This window comes from Ambystoma mexicanum, chromosome 2p (assembly GCF_040938575.1).
Source record: "Ambystoma mexicanum isolate Mex_15411 chromosome 2p, UKY_AmexF1_1, whole genome shotgun sequence".
Lineage (NCBI taxonomy): Eukaryota > Metazoa > Chordata > Amphibia > Caudata > Ambystomatidae > Ambystoma > Ambystoma mexicanum.
In genome coordinates, this window is record NC_090923.1 from 731,548,362 (window position 1) to 731,564,974 (window position 16,613).

At 41.4% G+C, this 16,613-nt stretch overlaps 1 protein-coding gene across 3 annotated transcripts in view; it reads left to right on the forward strand.

The window, feature by feature from the left end:
- LOC138566730 (sodium/calcium exchanger 2-like) overlaps window positions 1-16,613 on the forward strand; it is a 1,535,489-nt gene that overhangs the window by 332,914 nt on the left and 1,185,962 nt on the right. For all 3 annotated transcript variants that reach the window (XM_069644348.1, XM_069644345.1, XM_069644344.1), the window contains one exon: window positions 1,536-1,654. The gene's annotated coding sequence lies outside the window, so the exon portion shown is untranslated. The remainder of the gene's footprint in view (window positions 1-1,535; window positions 1,655-16,613) is intronic.

The window sequence follows — 16,613 nt, forward strand, 5'->3', positions numbered from 1 at the left end:
GGGAGATTGCAATATCTTCATTGATTAGAGACACAGAAATCCACACATTTTAAATATACTACATACATAAGTCAGACTCACCCCCACACTCCTACAATTTAGAAAAGAACTCAAGACACACCTCTTCACAGAGTCTCTCCTCAACAACTAGCCCACGACTTTGCCCCTCGAGCCATCTGATTGGCTAGACACCGTCCTCCACCCTGTACAGCTGTACCCCTCTGTATCCTATCCCCCGCTATATATCTTATGTTGCTACCTCTGAAAACCGTACTGTTATTGTTTTTTTTTTTTTTTTAAATGTTTATTTAAAATTTAACTACAACAAGAATACATCAATCACAAAGCAAACGCTTAGGATTGTGTTTTACCTTCCAGTTACCGGCCAATAAGCTTAATAAATACTGATAACAAAATATTGGCTAAAGTCCTCGCGTTACGCATTGAGGATTTGATTCAGAGGCTTGTTCACACGGATCAATCTGGCTTTATTAAACACCGTACTGTTATTGTTGTGTATCTGTATTGTTGTACACCTCTGTAAAGTGCTCTGTTGCTTCTGGAATCTAGGTCAGCGCTCAATAAATACAATAATAATAATGGCTGACTGAAACATGCTTCTTTGAAGTTCCTGCATTGGATTAGAACAGTGACATTGACGGAGTCCATCTTATTCTATGTACAGCTTCTGTTTCACCACATTTCTCTCATTCCATTATATGAGTGGTGTGCTCCCTTTCAATGAACTGGGTGGCTTTGAGGATCCCTTTTATTTTTTATTCATTTTATTGGTTTTTTATAATGCGCCTAATAACATACCTGAGTTTGGTTTCTAAGCGCAGATGCAGGATTTGAACCGCTGTTGGTCCGCGGGTCTGCGTGAAATGACCGAATGCAAAATTCTGACTACCAAAAGTCTGACTGTTTTTTTTGTTTTTCTTTTTTCCGCAAATATATATGTGGGGGGAAACCCCCCACCTTACCCCTATACATTTTTATTAACTTTACCCCCCCCACAAATATATCTGTGGAAAATGGGGGTCGGACTTTTGGGGGTCAGACTTTTTGCCCTTGGTCATTTTGTCATATTCCTTGGTCCGGACGGTCTTGCTTCCAAGACCAGCACGATGCCCCTGTGCTATCGTTGCCCCTGTGCTATTCTCTGTTCACTAGCATGTCCTATTAGCTAAACAATGAATAGATTGCCCTTGGCAAGGATGCCATCTGTTAATGGAGCATACCACTGTGTCGGCAAGTTTTTGGCAGACGGCGGTACACAAGCAAAAGAATGGGAAGGGTCGCTCTTTTTGGTGCCTAGTCGAGGCAATGCCAGCAAATCTAGTACAAATGGAGTAGGGTGGCATTAAAAGGCACTACATCAGCCACGGGGGGAAGGCAGCCAGTTAAATTCCCATTACCCTCCTCCAGGTGTTCTCTGTGTAGCAAACAGAAGCAGACTACAGTTGATTGTTTAAACATGTTCAACCGACCACTTTGTCTGTTTCACCCGTACTGTGTTTGTGTGTTTTTTTTAGCTTGTTTGAGGCACAAGATAAAGTTACCGAAAGGAGAAGATGGCAGTATTTCCCAACTGTTCCTGAGGGGTTGAATGCTGCCATTGGTGGATTTGCTTGCCGACCACTTTGACTGACAGGTATGTTATTTGGTGGTTTCTGCGGTGTGGTTGATTCTGGGCAGTGATTGTATCAAGTTAGGGTGCACTAAAGTGTGCATCGACATTTGTACTATTGCAGGGTTCTGCCCCCGCACTTGTCCTCACGTGGCTTGGAGAATGGGGCTCGGTTTATATGTGCATGGTCGCCTGGCTGTGCGTGTGCTCCGACGTCTCCTTTAATGAGAACATATTTTTAAAAGCTTTCATGTCTCAAAATCTCCCTCTGTGTAAAGTTCAGCAGCGATAACTAAATCACTTTTACAGGGGTCAAGCCCTAAACATTGAAGTGGGGGGGACTCATCAACAAACGCAATGGGATGTGACATCACCAAGAAATTAGCATATCAAGGTGACATATGCACATTTCATTAAATTGGCTTTGCGTAACCACCTAAATTGCACAGGAGGAATGGCATTTGCTTCATAAAATCAATACACACACAAAACCAAGAGAGGATATTTTCTTCTAATAGTGTTTTTGAAAACGTTAAAAGGTGTGCATGCTTTAAAGTCCAAGAACCAATACAAATGTTTTCCCTGGAACTTTCAGTACCGACATGGGACATTTCACCTTTAGCTGCAAGTTATTTTTCATCAGGTTATATAGTGCAGTGGGTACTGTCCGGCCTGCAATGTTATTTTTCATTAGGTTACATAGTGCAGTGGTGAAGTGTCGGGCCACCTGACGACTGCTGTTCGATCCACGAGGTCAGCTTTAAGTGATAAATTCAAAGAGGACATTCAATGTTTCTTATTTTAGCTGGGGGGGAGGCGGAGTCCACCCTCTGAAAAAGTGGGTGGGTTCCGTCCACCTGCGCGTACCTTCGACTTGAGCCCTCACTATCTATTATTTAGACAGAACCTCCCCCGAAGCCTTGCTCCTCAGTAGCACTTTTGAAAAGTCTGAGTCTTTGCATGTGTTCCGCGACTTCACCAATCTGCGTTCAGGAACTTTTTCAGAAAATGCCAGAAGACTTCAAAGTGTTTATCCTCATTCCCAACCTATGCCTAGCACAGGAAGCTAAATGAACTTCTGAATGCTAAGGCTAAGCGATGACCCCACCCAGTTTAGTGGGAGCAGGGGCAGATAAGGGATGGCAGAAGAGGGGGGTCTCTTCTTTCCTTCCGTCCTGGGATAGGATCGCCTCCTAGAAAGCCCTTGACCTTGCCAGTGTTCTGGGTCGTGTATTTGGCCAGAGCAGAGTTAAGACCCCCTTCTCCTAGCGTCTTCCCCTTTTCTTGTGTCACCCAAACTGAGGCTTCAGATGGTGTAGAAATAGAACCCCAGGAGGAAATTGGCTGGGATTTATAATTCTGCTTCTTTGCATTGAGTAAGAGGTGGTTTGCACACATTTTTTAACCTCCACCCCTTTGACTTGTTCCTCTCAGAGGAATTATTCAAAATGGTTCCCCTGTCCCAGAGTCTTTCTGCCCAGCAGATACGCGTTGGCTGTGTGCCTTGTGTATCAAGGAAGCTTGGTTTAAAGTTCTCAAACAAGGTACCTAATTTGTTCTCAATGATGGTGGTTTAGAGATGTTTGGGATGCTTTTAAGTCCCTTTATTTCACCCTTTTGCTTTTTGAATACAAACCCATTCCCTGCTAGATCTAGACCAAACGTTACCATTCACAGAGGCTGTATTTACTCTGCTGATGGGACAGCTTCCCACCATCCCTGCATGAAAGGATCACGATGGCAGCCTATCTCCCGGCAATTTGCCTCACGCTCCTTTAGTCTGCCCTTGGGCTTGTAGAAGGCTTTTTGGTCTGGGGGCTTCCTTTGTCTGCGTGCTGCCTATTTCTGGCTCAGTATGCAAACTACTCAGCTTCAGCAATCAGGGAACTGGGAAAGAAAAACCAACACTCAGTCCGTACTGGACATTTTCAGGCAATGACACGCGATCTGGAATGGTGTAGAATTCTGAAAGCAACCTTTTTTAGGGGGTCCCTTTTATACTTTTGTACCTAGATATGAGTCCCTCTGGATCTCAAATTATGGTTGGTTGGCTACTCTGGACCACTGCAAATGTATGTTCACTGGTTTCTATGGAACATCCTAATACCACACTAAACTATAAGGAGGGAAACCCAAAAGAATCACTACAGTGGTAGCTCTACCTTATTTTGGGGGTGGGAGGGTAAGGTTTATATAAACAGAAGGTAGTTAGCTCTTATCAACAGTCACAATAATTATATATTAAATCCGTACTGTTTCATTATACAAATACACATTTTATTCAAAATATCCAAAGTTTAAAAAGGACCTCATAGACTTTCTGTTGTCACACGAAGTGTTAAATACTAAAACATTGTCTAAAAAACAGACAATTAAATCGTGACAGAAATACCTAGATCAAGTAGGATAATGTATATATTATTAACCTTGTTGAATTACTGACTATTATAGCGGCATTTGCCATCTTAATATAGTCAGAGCCCTTTTATTGGGCTATATATTTATCCCTGGTTAACCTTTATACCAGGATGGGGAACTCGACATGTTTCAGTTCTCTTATGTTGTTCTTGGAACTTTCTTCATGAGATATCTCACTGTACAATTGTTATTACAATAAAACAAGACAAATGGCAATGAAATCGGTTGAAGACAATTTCAACTCTTGTTGACAGTGAAAAAACATCAATCCGTTTTTGAAGATGTGACTGTTGATAAAAAACAAAAAAGAAGGGATGAGCTATCATTGCTCAAATTCTTCTAGATAATTTAATTTTATCTTGTACTAGGCCTGGAATGTAAATTACCTGGTCTAGTCTGTGGAGGAAATCTTTAGGAGATGGAATCCTGATTCAAGCAGGAATTTTCATCTAGTATAGAAGCTGAGCGAAAAATGGTTCTAACTCGACCTGTAATATAGATATACAAAGATTTTTAAACCTGTTGTCTGAGGACTGGGCTGCCCTCTCTACTTATATTTAGAAAGAGACTAATCGAATGGAAGTAAAACATACCTATTTTAAGTTGGTTTCAAGGTTGGTAAGTATGAAATCCTATTCTTTTCCAAAGAGGTGTTTTGGCTTATAAAGTAGAGCTAGATTTTCTGTTGGTAGTTGCTGGTAACGTGGGACTAAAGAATGGAAGAAGAAGGAAAGCGGATCATTCATCTGGTTGATCCTGCTTTCAGTGGTAAATGGATACCCCTCTGGGTTAATACGGCTTACCTCTATTTTGTCCTTTGATCTTAGACACTTTCCCAACGGCCCCTATCATCTTTAAAGCGGCTTGGTTAAATATGCGGTGGACTGAACTGGATAGATTAGCCTTTCAATCAGGTCTGCATTATACACTGTCTATAATACAAGAAGTAGAATAGACTTTGTTTTAGCTGTCAGAAGTTTTCAAACTGTGCTTTATGCGTTTTTTTTTTCCAAATTGTTTTTAGCGCGAACGTATAGAATCTGCAATAGTTAAGCAGTTACCTGCTGTCTAGCTTTTAGGTAGGAGCTCTTTTACTCTCTGTGTAAGTCCAGGTTGCCACGACGCATTGAGTTTGCTATGGGACCGCTGCCTCACTGTTTGTTAGTGAGCGGCCGCCATCTTGGATGAGGACAAATAAAAAAATGTAGTCCTTTCTTTATTTTCATGATTAGAAAGGGTTGCAGACTGTAAACGGTCTACAAACGCCTTATTTCATAGTATATCTAATGAGAATGATCGCATCTAGTCATCTATGATTAGACATTGCATCATTATGTTGGTTAAGCTCTTTCGTTGTTATTGACACTCACAGGTTATTTTTTCTAATTCAATTTAAACTACTTGCTGAAAGTTGATGACTATTCTGATTGACTAACTCGTTCTGAATCCTTTGATTTACATAGGATTCCAAAGTGGTGTATATGCACTCGATGTTGAGGCACGGACTAATGATAGTAGCGCTGAAGGTATTTTCAGTAGTAACTTTAAATCTATGTCATTTCTAGGTTACTAGTGAAGGTGTCTTCTAGTCTATTGGTGGCCTTGATATTAAATGTTATGCCACTCAATAGCTTCGTTTAAACCCTCCTCGTCACTCTTAGTAAGGAAAATAAGTATTTGTTCCTTTTCCAATAGAATCTTTTTCTTTTTATTATTATCGCTGCCTTTTAAGGTCATCAAAACTGTCCAGATGAAATCTTCTACCATTGGTGCCATCAAGGTTTTATTTTTTATACAGCTTCTATGCTCGATGATACGTGTTTTGACTTTTCTGATCGTTTTGCCTATATACTTACGTTTACAGGGGCATATGATCATATAGATTGCAAAGTCTGAGTTGCAATTCGAAAACTGCACTTGTTGCCATGGTGTACCTAAACCAATATCTATTTCTTTTGATTTGGCGGTAAATTTACAAATTGAACAGTGGCCACGTGGATAGTGGCCCGTGATTGGACTTAGTCCCCATGTTTTTATGAGGGTTTCAAATTGAGATTGCTTTGCGCTCACTTTGCTGTTGCTTACGCGATTCCCAATAGTCGTAGATTTTCTATACGCGAATAGTGGTCACAGTAATTTAGTGGATGATTTTTCAAAAATGTTCCATTGTTTTTAGACAATGTTTGTAATAGTTAGACTCAGGTTGGTGAAAGTGTTTACACTCACTATTCTGTCATCTAGAGGCTTTTTTACCATTTCTTCCAGGAGGGATTCACAGTTATTATTGAATGCTCCTTTTGAAGCTTTTCTTATATGATTTTTCAGGTATTGTCTCTCTTTCAACTTTTTGGATAGAACCATAGCCTCTTCCTCATATGCTTCTTTTTTACTACTATTTCTTTTTAGCCGTAAGAATTGCCCGTAGGGTGGATTATCCTTCAAATGTTTCTCGTGGTGGCTGTGATAGTGCAATAGGGAATTCTTATCAGTACTTTTATGGTATGGTTTAACTAGAAGAAGTCCCTCTTGATGGAAAATAGTAAGGTCAAGGTAGTTGATCTCCTCCTTCTTAATAGTCATTGTAAATTGTAAATGCCGATTACATTGATTTAACCATGTGAGGAAATTTGTGGCTTCACTCTGTGTGCCACACCATATCACAATGATATCATCTATGTATCATGCCCAGGAAATGAGGTTGGATTCGAAAGGATGAGCTGTATAGATAAACTTCTTTTCGAAAAATTCCACATATAGATTTGCCTCACTTGGGATCATCATGGCCCCCATGGCTGTTCCCTCAATTTGTTGGTAGAAACAGCCTTGGAATTCGAAGAAATTCCTATTTAGAGAGACCTCTAGTATATCTCTATGGTATAGTAGCTCATACTATACCATAGTATAAATGATGTTGGCACAGGGTCTTGGTCAATGCGTGCTAGAAGGATTTCTTCGATAGTTTCTATCGTTTGTCATTGGGGTATGTTGGTAGAAAGTGATACAATGTCTAAAGTTATTAGAAAGTGTGTAGTAGCATTGTATGGTAGGTTTTCAAAACGTTTAATAACATCTTTCATGTCCTTTAAATAGGATTTCATCTGGACTATGCAGTTTTTCAAATAATGATAGGTGAATTTTTAGAGCGGCTCAAGGATGGAATTTATACCAGACACAATTGGTCTGCCAGGAGGGTTCATGAGTGTCTTGTGAATCTTTGGGAGACAGTAAAAAGTTGGAATTGCAGAATCTGTGTTGATAAGAAATGTGCCTTCTTGTCTACTTATCCAGCCCAGTTCTTTTGCTTTTGCTACTTTCAATTCAATCATTTGCAGTAGCTCCTTAGTTGGGTTTTCTGTCAATTTTTTATAATACATGTTGTTATTTAGCTGGGGTCAGGCATTCTTTGACATAGTCATTTTTATCCAGTATCACTGTGCCTCCTCCTTTGTCTATCCTTTTTATGATGATCTTCTAATGTTTTGAAAGAGTTCAGTGCTTCCACTTCATTGTGATTTAGATTGTGAAAAAAACTAGGTATTTTTCTTTTCTAGTTTTTCTACCAATGCCAAAACTCGTTTTTATGTATAACTAGGAGGGCAGAACTGCAAGGGATTTTTTTAGGCCTGTGTGGTTTTTGCTCTGTGGCATCTCATTGTCATTTGTTATGTCCGCAAAGAATTCTTTTAGATGGATCTTACGCATCAATTTGTGAAAATCATTGTGGAAAAGAAAAGGATTGTGTTTTTTGGAGATGACATAGCCTAGACCTTTGTTTAGGACTTGTTGTTCTACTATCGTAAGTTTATGTTTTGATAAATTCACTAGAAGCGATTGCCGCTCCTCATCTGGCGCTGATCGCTGTTCCAATTGCCCCTGTTGGGGCCTTGGTGTAAAAAATTCCTAGATATATTTCCTTGATTGCCTTGTCCTCTTTTCATGTTGCCTCACCATCTAGATGGTGTTGTGCTCCCTGTAGCTGTATTATTACTGGAGCTAAATGAGGTAGCGGGAAACCAAACCCTTCGGCTCTGGTTCTGGGGGCCATTTGGTTGAGTCCCTGTTGTTTTGCATCCTTCTTTTGTATAAGGATACGCTTTCTCATGAGTATATTTTGTCAGATCTTTTTTTAGGTGTTGGATATGTTCTAGAGTGTTGTTTTGTTTGAACTCTCATGTCTTTTTCTATTTCTTCTAGTCTTTTTCTTACATTTTCTAGTGATATAACCTTTTTAATGTCTTCTTCCAATTTGTTTCAATCGATTTCTATTTTTTGAGCTACTTCTTTAGCAGTATCAATAATCAAAATTGGCCAATCACTACCACAGCGATTAGCTATGTAGCTCCATTGTAGCTTGAACTTTGGGTTGTCCAGGAACAGACGAGGTTCATTAGGAACTGTTAAACCTTGTGGGAGTGCCTTGTTTTTTAGGTACTCGAGCATTATTGTTCCGCATTCATGAGAGCCGTGGCATAATCATCACTGTACCCTAGAGTTTGTTGACAGTAAACCACACTTCTATAGTTATCAGATGAAGAGGAAGGAAAGTACTATTGGAAGGGTCTTTCAATGTAGTCAAGAGGCAGCTCTGAGAGCGAACAGCTAGGCTCCACTTAAGTGTATATTCCCATGACCTATGGCCACTATGAAACACTAAACTATAAGGAAGGAAACCCAAAAAGACCCACTACAGTGGTAGGTTTACCTTATTTTGGGGGGTAAGGTTTATATAAACAGAAGGTAGTTAGCTCTTATCAACAGTCACAATAATTATACATTAAATCAGTACTGTTTCATTACACAAATACACATTTTATTCATTTATTCCTAAAGATTTCCTCCACAGACTAGACCAGGTAATTTCTATTCCAGGCAATGATAGCTTATCCCTTCTTTTTTGTTTTTTATCAACAGTCAAATCTTCAAAAATGGATTGATGTTTTTTCACTGTCAACAAGAGTTGAAATTGTCTTCAATCAATGCCATTGCCATTTGTCTTGTTTTATTGTACTAACAATTGTATAGTGACATATCTCCTGAAGAAAGTTCCAAGAAAAACATAAGAGAACTGAAACATGTCGAGTTCCCCATCCTGGTATAAAGGTTAACCAGGGATAAGTATATATCCCATTAAAAGGGCTCTGCCTATATTAAGATGGCAAATGCCCCTATAATAGTCAGTAATTCAATGATGATAATAATATATACATTATCCTACTTGATCTAGGTATTTTTGTGACGATTTAATTGTCTGTTTTGTAGACAGTGTTTTAGTATTTAACACTTTGTGTGACAACAGAAAGTCTCTGAGGTCCTTTTTAAACTTTGGATATTTTGAATAAAATGTTTATTTGTATAATGAAACAGTACTAATTTAATGTATAATTATTGTGACTGTTGATGAGAGCTATCTACATCCTAATACCATGCATGTCCTTGAGTTTCAGCAGGTTTCTTGTCATTGTAAGGTATGTCCACCTTGTTCCCATTTGAGCAGAATAGAATATGTTTGACTGATGCCAACAATGCCATTCTTTGATTTCACATCAACAGGCAGTGGTAAGATGTATTCCACTCAACTGTGTGTGGTCACATGCGAGATATGTTAAAAGGCACTTTGCAATACAAAATTGTTATCCTCTTCCATCCTGCCTGTTCAGAACTTTCAGGTGGACATCCTCAGTGGATGGCCATAAGCCCCTGAGTGGAAAGTACACAACAATGTAGTGACTCTTCTCTTTCTGTCTTTGGCATGATAGATATTACCGGACAATGTGCAGCTTACTAACAACTTGTGTGTAGAGGGACTTCTGCAATTTGGGAAATAGGTTCCGCTAGGGAGACTGTTGCTGTGTGCAGGTCCACCTGTCCCGGATTTCATGTTGGGGAGTCTGGGATGTTCCAACGTGATTTCCATTGCCTAGGTTCGGCTAGGGAGACTTTTGCTTTGTGCAGGTCCTCCTGTCACAGCTTTCATCCCCAAGCTGCTACAGACGTTGCTGGGGAGTCTGGGATGTACCAACGTGATTTCCATTGCCTAGGTTGGCTAGGGAGACTGTTGCTGTGTACATGTCCACCTGTCCTGGCTTTCATCCCCAAGCTGCTACAGACATTGCTGGGGAGTCTGGGATGTCCCAACGTGAGTTCGATTTCCTAGGTTCCGCTAGGGAGACTGTTGCTTTGTACAAGTCCTCCTGTCCCAGCTTTCATTCCCAAGCTGCTACAGACGTTGCTGGGGTGTCCGGGATGTCCCAACGTAATTTCCATTGCTTTCGAAATGGCATAGTCATTGTTGGTTCTTGAACCTTCTAAAACTTGCCGGGAATTCCCTGTTTCGGTTACCGCACACTGGTTGGTTGTCTATCGCAGCAGAAGGCTTAGCCTGTGGCCTTTTTAGGAGAATGTTAGGATTCATCAAGTGACCAGAAAAAAATTCATGAGATGGCATGGAAGAGCAAATGGCACTTGCTTTCCAGTGCTGTACACAAGGTGTTATCCTTTGTTTCCCCCTTGCCCATTGCTGGTGTTGAAGTGAACTAATGATAAATAAAGTTGTTAAAAAACATTTCAATGGGCTCTTTAACCAATACCCCTTATGGACTCCATTCGCTTTACAATTTGAAAAGGCACATACACCTGTTTACCAACATAATATTCAATAACATCACACTATTGGTAGAGTGCACTCCTTACTACAGTGATGCCTGCCATGGGAACAAGTGAACTGCCTCATCTCAACATTGTTTTTTTTACATTACTCTGGCTGACAATTTAGATCTAGCTAGAGAGCTTAGTAGCTTAGATCTAGCTAGAGAGCTTAGTAGCTTAGATCTAGCTAGAGAGCTTAGTAGCTTAGATCTAGCTAGAGAGCTTAGCAGCAGGACTCTGTGATGCAGAACGAGGGCGTCATGATGAATGCTCTGGTATAGTGGCTGCTATTTTCTAGAAGCAAGAGGAACTGTTTAAATTGGGGGAGAGCGTTGTTAAATGCTTATTTTAAGACCTCTGTATGTTCCCAGGTTGCTTATTCGATTGATGTCTTTTCCACTTTCCTACTGCATTCAAATAGTTTTTTTTAATGTTCTGATCATTTTTATTAGTAGTAGAATTGTATTGTCTATGGAAGCATTCAGCCATGATGGATTAGGATCCTTGTATATAAACCTTCACGATGCTCACAATTATAACTGTGTTTTTATAACGCGCTTAATACCGAAGAGGTTTCTAAGTGCTGTCCCGGGATTCGAACTGCGTTACCACTGAGCTATATTACTGTGGCAGGTCAATCATGACCATCATTATAACAAGCATTCACAAAGCCAATAGGTCTGGCTTTGCAAATGTGAAGGGTACAATTTTAATTGTTTTGTTTATTCCCCCTGCAGGATAAAAGTATTGCTCTCAACCTTTGCAAAGCAATTCATATCGGCTTTGGCGATGCTTGTTCTGACCAGCGGTCCTGGCTGATATTAAAAAGAAAATACATCCCTCCTCATTATGTTATTTTCAATACCTACTTTGTAAGCTAAAAATACCTTCTTAATCTGTATTTTAGGAGAGCTATTATGATATTTGGATGGAGCAAAGAGGCCAGAGGCTTTGGAAGCATGTGGACATCTATGTTTCTTGTTTAACATTTAACATACCACCAGGCTGCCTTTAAGTGCTACAGTGGAAGATGAGAAGATGAGAATTGCAAGGCGGGCATGCTAGCGCAGGGTTATATAATAGGGATATAGGAGAAAAGATGAGAAATGGCCAGGTTGGACTAGAAATTGTTGGGATAGGGGCAAGAGTGAAAAGAAATATTGAGCTTGGGGAACACAGTCAGAAAAAGGATAGAGAGATCCCATGCCAGAGGTATCTCCAGCTCTTGACTGATAGATGCATTGGGGCTCATCCTGAGTTGGGGGGAGCTATTACTGCTTCCTTTTTCTGCTGCGTCCAATCGCGAGTTGGGAGTGCGTGATTATTTACTGGAGTTCGGTGCGATATGTGAGAAGGTGTTGGAGGAGAAAATTGATTATGATTTTACAACATTGATCTTGGGTGGAGATAAATTGCTTGAAGAACTAACCACTTGTGAGAAGAAATGGCCATTTCGGGGGGGCTATTATGGGAAAGAAGATGATTCTGTTAGGTTGGATATCTAAGGTCTCACCGAATATTGATGCTTGGATTGATGGAATGCTCAGGCTGGCTGAAATGGAGAGAAAGGAAAATCTCTCTTTTTGATAAGATTTTGGGTAAATTTATGAATTTTTACTTGTCTCTGTGTGTTATGTGGCTGAGGTGGGAGAGAGGGATGGGATTTGGGAGGAAAGACTTATATATTTTGTTTTTGCTATTGTATGTAGTTTTTGATATGGTTTATATTTACTGTGTTCATATATGAATTGTATGATCTGGTGAGAATATTACTAGTGAGTTTATTGTATGTTTGTAAAGTAGTTGATGTGGGGGGGGTGGATGGGAGGCTTGGGGGGGAAAAGACATACATTTCCTTTTTGGTCACTGTACGTAGTTTTGAGTTAATTGTTCATATCTACTGTTTTTAATGCACGAATTGAACGGATTAATCAGAATATTTTGCTTGTGAATTTTAACTCTATATGAATGAAAATAAATCATTTAAAAATAAATAAATGAATAAAAGCCCCAATCTCGAGTTGGGCGGAAAGCGGGAGTTTTACCTTCTGCTTTTTGCTGGAGGTGAAAATCTCCCCTTTCCACCCGTTTTCGGTGCTATTAGCGCAGCGCTAATTGCACCACCACTAATAGCGCCATGACACACATTGGGATTTACCTCCTCACCACAACTTGGGATCTGGTGCAGTTACTGCGGGGATACTGCCCAACTCAGGATGAGGCCCATTACTTGGTAGCCTAGGGGATAGGAAGATTACAATGCGGAAGAAGTGGTCGAATTCAATTTCGGCTTATTTCTTTTTTTAACGAATTTGGCTGCTAATATATGTGTGTGGGGGGTGGGTAATTGTGATAATAAAAATAGGGGGAGGTTAGGGTTGGAGTGCGTGGGTCTCCTCCGCATATATACGAGGCCAAATCAAATTACAGAAAACAAATCGACAAAATCCTATTCAACAAATTATTTTCGATTTAATCCTATAGAACACTAGCCAAGAACTATAGGGAACTGTCAGCAACTAATGGAGAAGTCAATATTCTTGAAGTCTCTGTCCTACAAAGGGACCAAGCTGAAACACTGCTGGATGCACACCCATTCATTTCTCTAGGCAAACAGGGCTTCTTGAAGGGCATGGATATCAGGATAAAAAGAGGGTCACCCTTTCTGGGGCGCGAAGGGATAGGCTATGATCCTCTCCTAGTCAAATAATTGTAGACCTCTGCTGCTTCAGGGATTGCACCACAGAGGTTCCTTTGGGCAGAGGTATATGTATGAGGACTATGGCCTCATTTGGGAGTACGATGGGTGTGAGGAGGAATCGGGGCACTCAATTGACGGTTTTGCTCCAAGATCAAGGCCTGACTGCAAAGGGAAAGCATTATTGATCCTGGCATCTATGAATATAGGGCTGGATAACACAGTATGTGATAGGAGATGGGTGGTGCATCTGGCCTTCTCCATTATACAAAAAACCTAAATGAACATGTACACATCGCTCTCAAATGACCTTCGATTAGATAGTGACCCTAAGCATGGCAAATAGGCCTCTACATGAGTGATGTGCAACCGGTTGCCCTACAGATGTTTTGGCATATGACATCCATGGACCCTCAACATTGTCTATACTGGCCTGGGCTGATGGGAGTTGGCGGCCAGCACATCTGAGTGGCTGTATGCTGCTAGATGCTCATGCAATACAGCTCAAGGCTGCATCAGTGATGCTCCAGCTTTACATTGGCCAAAAGCACCACATTTCTGTAAAACTGTGCTTTGGTTGTCCAGCTTCAGAGCAGTTCCCCGGTTTGTCTACAGCATGTCCAGGGACTAATTTGGCCAAGTATCTGAAGGATCATATACAGTCCCCCAGACGACCGTCACACCAGCCTGGCGCTCTGTCTATGTATATACAATGTGATTTATCTGGTGAGAAGAGCACCTAAATGTAGGTACTGCTTAGGGTCATGGCCCTTGCCGCTGGTCGGGTGCATCATGCATTTAGGCTATGCAATTGCTTTATTCCTTATCCTGCTCAGGTGGTCCCAGTTCTCCTCCTACAGTGTGAGCACCTCCCACAAGGCTAGCAGTAAAGATGATGGAGGAATAGGGTTCCATGTGTTAGAATTGCGGCAAAAGTGGCCGTGGACACAAAATATCGCGGCAAAAAGGCTGTGGTTTTGCCACTGCAATCCATGTAAAGTATGCGGGGGACACCCCCGCAACCCCTGTACCGATTATACCATTTAAGAGGAGCAGGGGACACCCCCGCAACCCCGCTCCCCTTAAATGGTGTAATGGGGTACACCTTTAACGGGGCACACCACAGCTTTTTGCTGTGATTTTTTTTTGTACAGGCGACATTTTTGCCACAGTTTTATCACTGCATACCGAAATAGGACCACCCATTTTGCAAAATTAGCAAATTGCGACTCCTATGTCACAACACATGTACATATAATTGCTAAAAAGCGCAGAATGTCCCTATTGAGTGTGTTTGCAAGAAAGTGGGATTTTAAAAAGACTACCCTGTAGTAAAAGGGTGAGCTGCTTCGTTGTAACATGGCGTTTCTGAAATCCCCCCCTCAACCCTCGCATTCTCTGTCGCGCCTAGAAACACTTGTGTACAGGCACGTTATAAATGACTTATCATCTCACATCATATCTAGTGGTTATGGTGTTGTCATGAAACAATTCTCCTCTTGGGTTGATTGCCATGCTTGGGTCTGGACCCCGCAGCTCTAGGAATAGTATTATCATTGCTCACCTGTAAAAGAGGACGAGATATCCACTGACGGGCCCATAGGCCAATGCCCACCCTCTAGTACTTGTAAGACAAGATAGCTGCACCATGTGAGGACAGGGGGTGCAGGATTCACTTACTCCAACACGACTCAATAAGGAGGACTCAGTAGTTTGGCAAAGGGAAGTCTGTTTAATCACAAGTACATCAAACAGGGAAACAATTGGAAATCAGCAACCTTGTGATCGCCTGTCTTGCTCCGACTTCTCCCTTCTTCATGCAGACAGTAACCTTTATAGCAAAATCACGTGATCATTGATGTGTAAAACTCATAAGTTTGGTATGCAATTCTATTGGTTGGAAAATGTAACTTAAGTATAGGTGCTATATCTGTATATGGTAACAGTGTGTGTGGATTGGTTAACTCTTATCGGGTGGGCGTCTACGCCATTCCCTCTACATATCCCGTGATAGACGTCACTACAACGTCTGATTGGCTCTACAAATTATAGGACCATAGATTATTTGGTCCATTGGGATTGGGTGGGTTACACCCCTAGGCATAAATCTCCACTTTAATTAGCAGCATGCAGAATTGACACCCAGATGCGGAGGGCCCCAAGATTCACCTTGCCTCCCTTCCATCAATCAGTACCTTTAGGGCTATGTGTAAATTAGTTGGCTGAGGATGGCCTCAAAACAGTAGCTTCTTATCAGGAAAAGTTATGGCATCCTGGGTTCTGGGTGACATCAGACGTTGGTACCTCTTTGCCCTTGGCTGGTCACGTGTCTGTTCACTGTGGATCTGCTTCATTTTCCTTCATTTTGTGTATTTGATTCTTACTTATCTTTGCCACCTGCCTGGGCCTCCTTATCTCGACCTTCGCTGGCTGGCTGGTATGCTCTGAAGTTTCAATTCTCCAAGGTTGCTGCTCTCCTCCCTTCCTTAGGTTGACCTCGAATTCCCGGGCATGAGCTACTTCTTACTGAGTTTTGATTCCGCTCTTCCCTTCTGGCTTTAGCTGGAATATAAATCTCGGTCTTGGTGGCCCCTTGCAGCCTGGGCTTGGTTCTGCTTTACAAAATGGAGTCGCACTTGTATAGCGTGCTTCATTGAGATAGATCTATGGCTGGCGCTTGCCGCTCTATTCTTCTACTAAGCATTGCAAGCAGTATCGTTACTTAGCTTCTTGCGTTCCAAGCCTATTTACACGCGTTAACTGGTTGGTTACTTCCATCTTGACTCACAGCAATGTTTCCTTACATTTTAACGTTGTCTCTTTCCTGTGTCCATTACATCTATTTTCATAGTTACTCGCACTGGCGTGCTATCTTCGATAGCCAGTTTTGTTCATTCGCAAGTCTGTCCAGGCCCTTGTTTTATTTCCACTGGCCTTCCATTAAGGCTCTTTGGGTTTCTTCGTGGATCGTCTGTAGGTACTCTTAATTTCGTCTCAGTTGCTGGTATGGTTGTCTAAGAGGGTAATGTGCAGCCCATGGTTGTCTGGTTATGGGTGCTTCAACAGGTACGGCTCTTCTGATGTACACTGGGCAGAGTCCCAACGCAGCTCTTTGTTGGTTCATTTGCTCCTCATACGTCACATACCTTTGCGAGTACGCTCCTCGTACCTCGGAAAGGGGGGCAGTGGTGCAGGCCATGTCTGGGACCTCCTCCACACTCC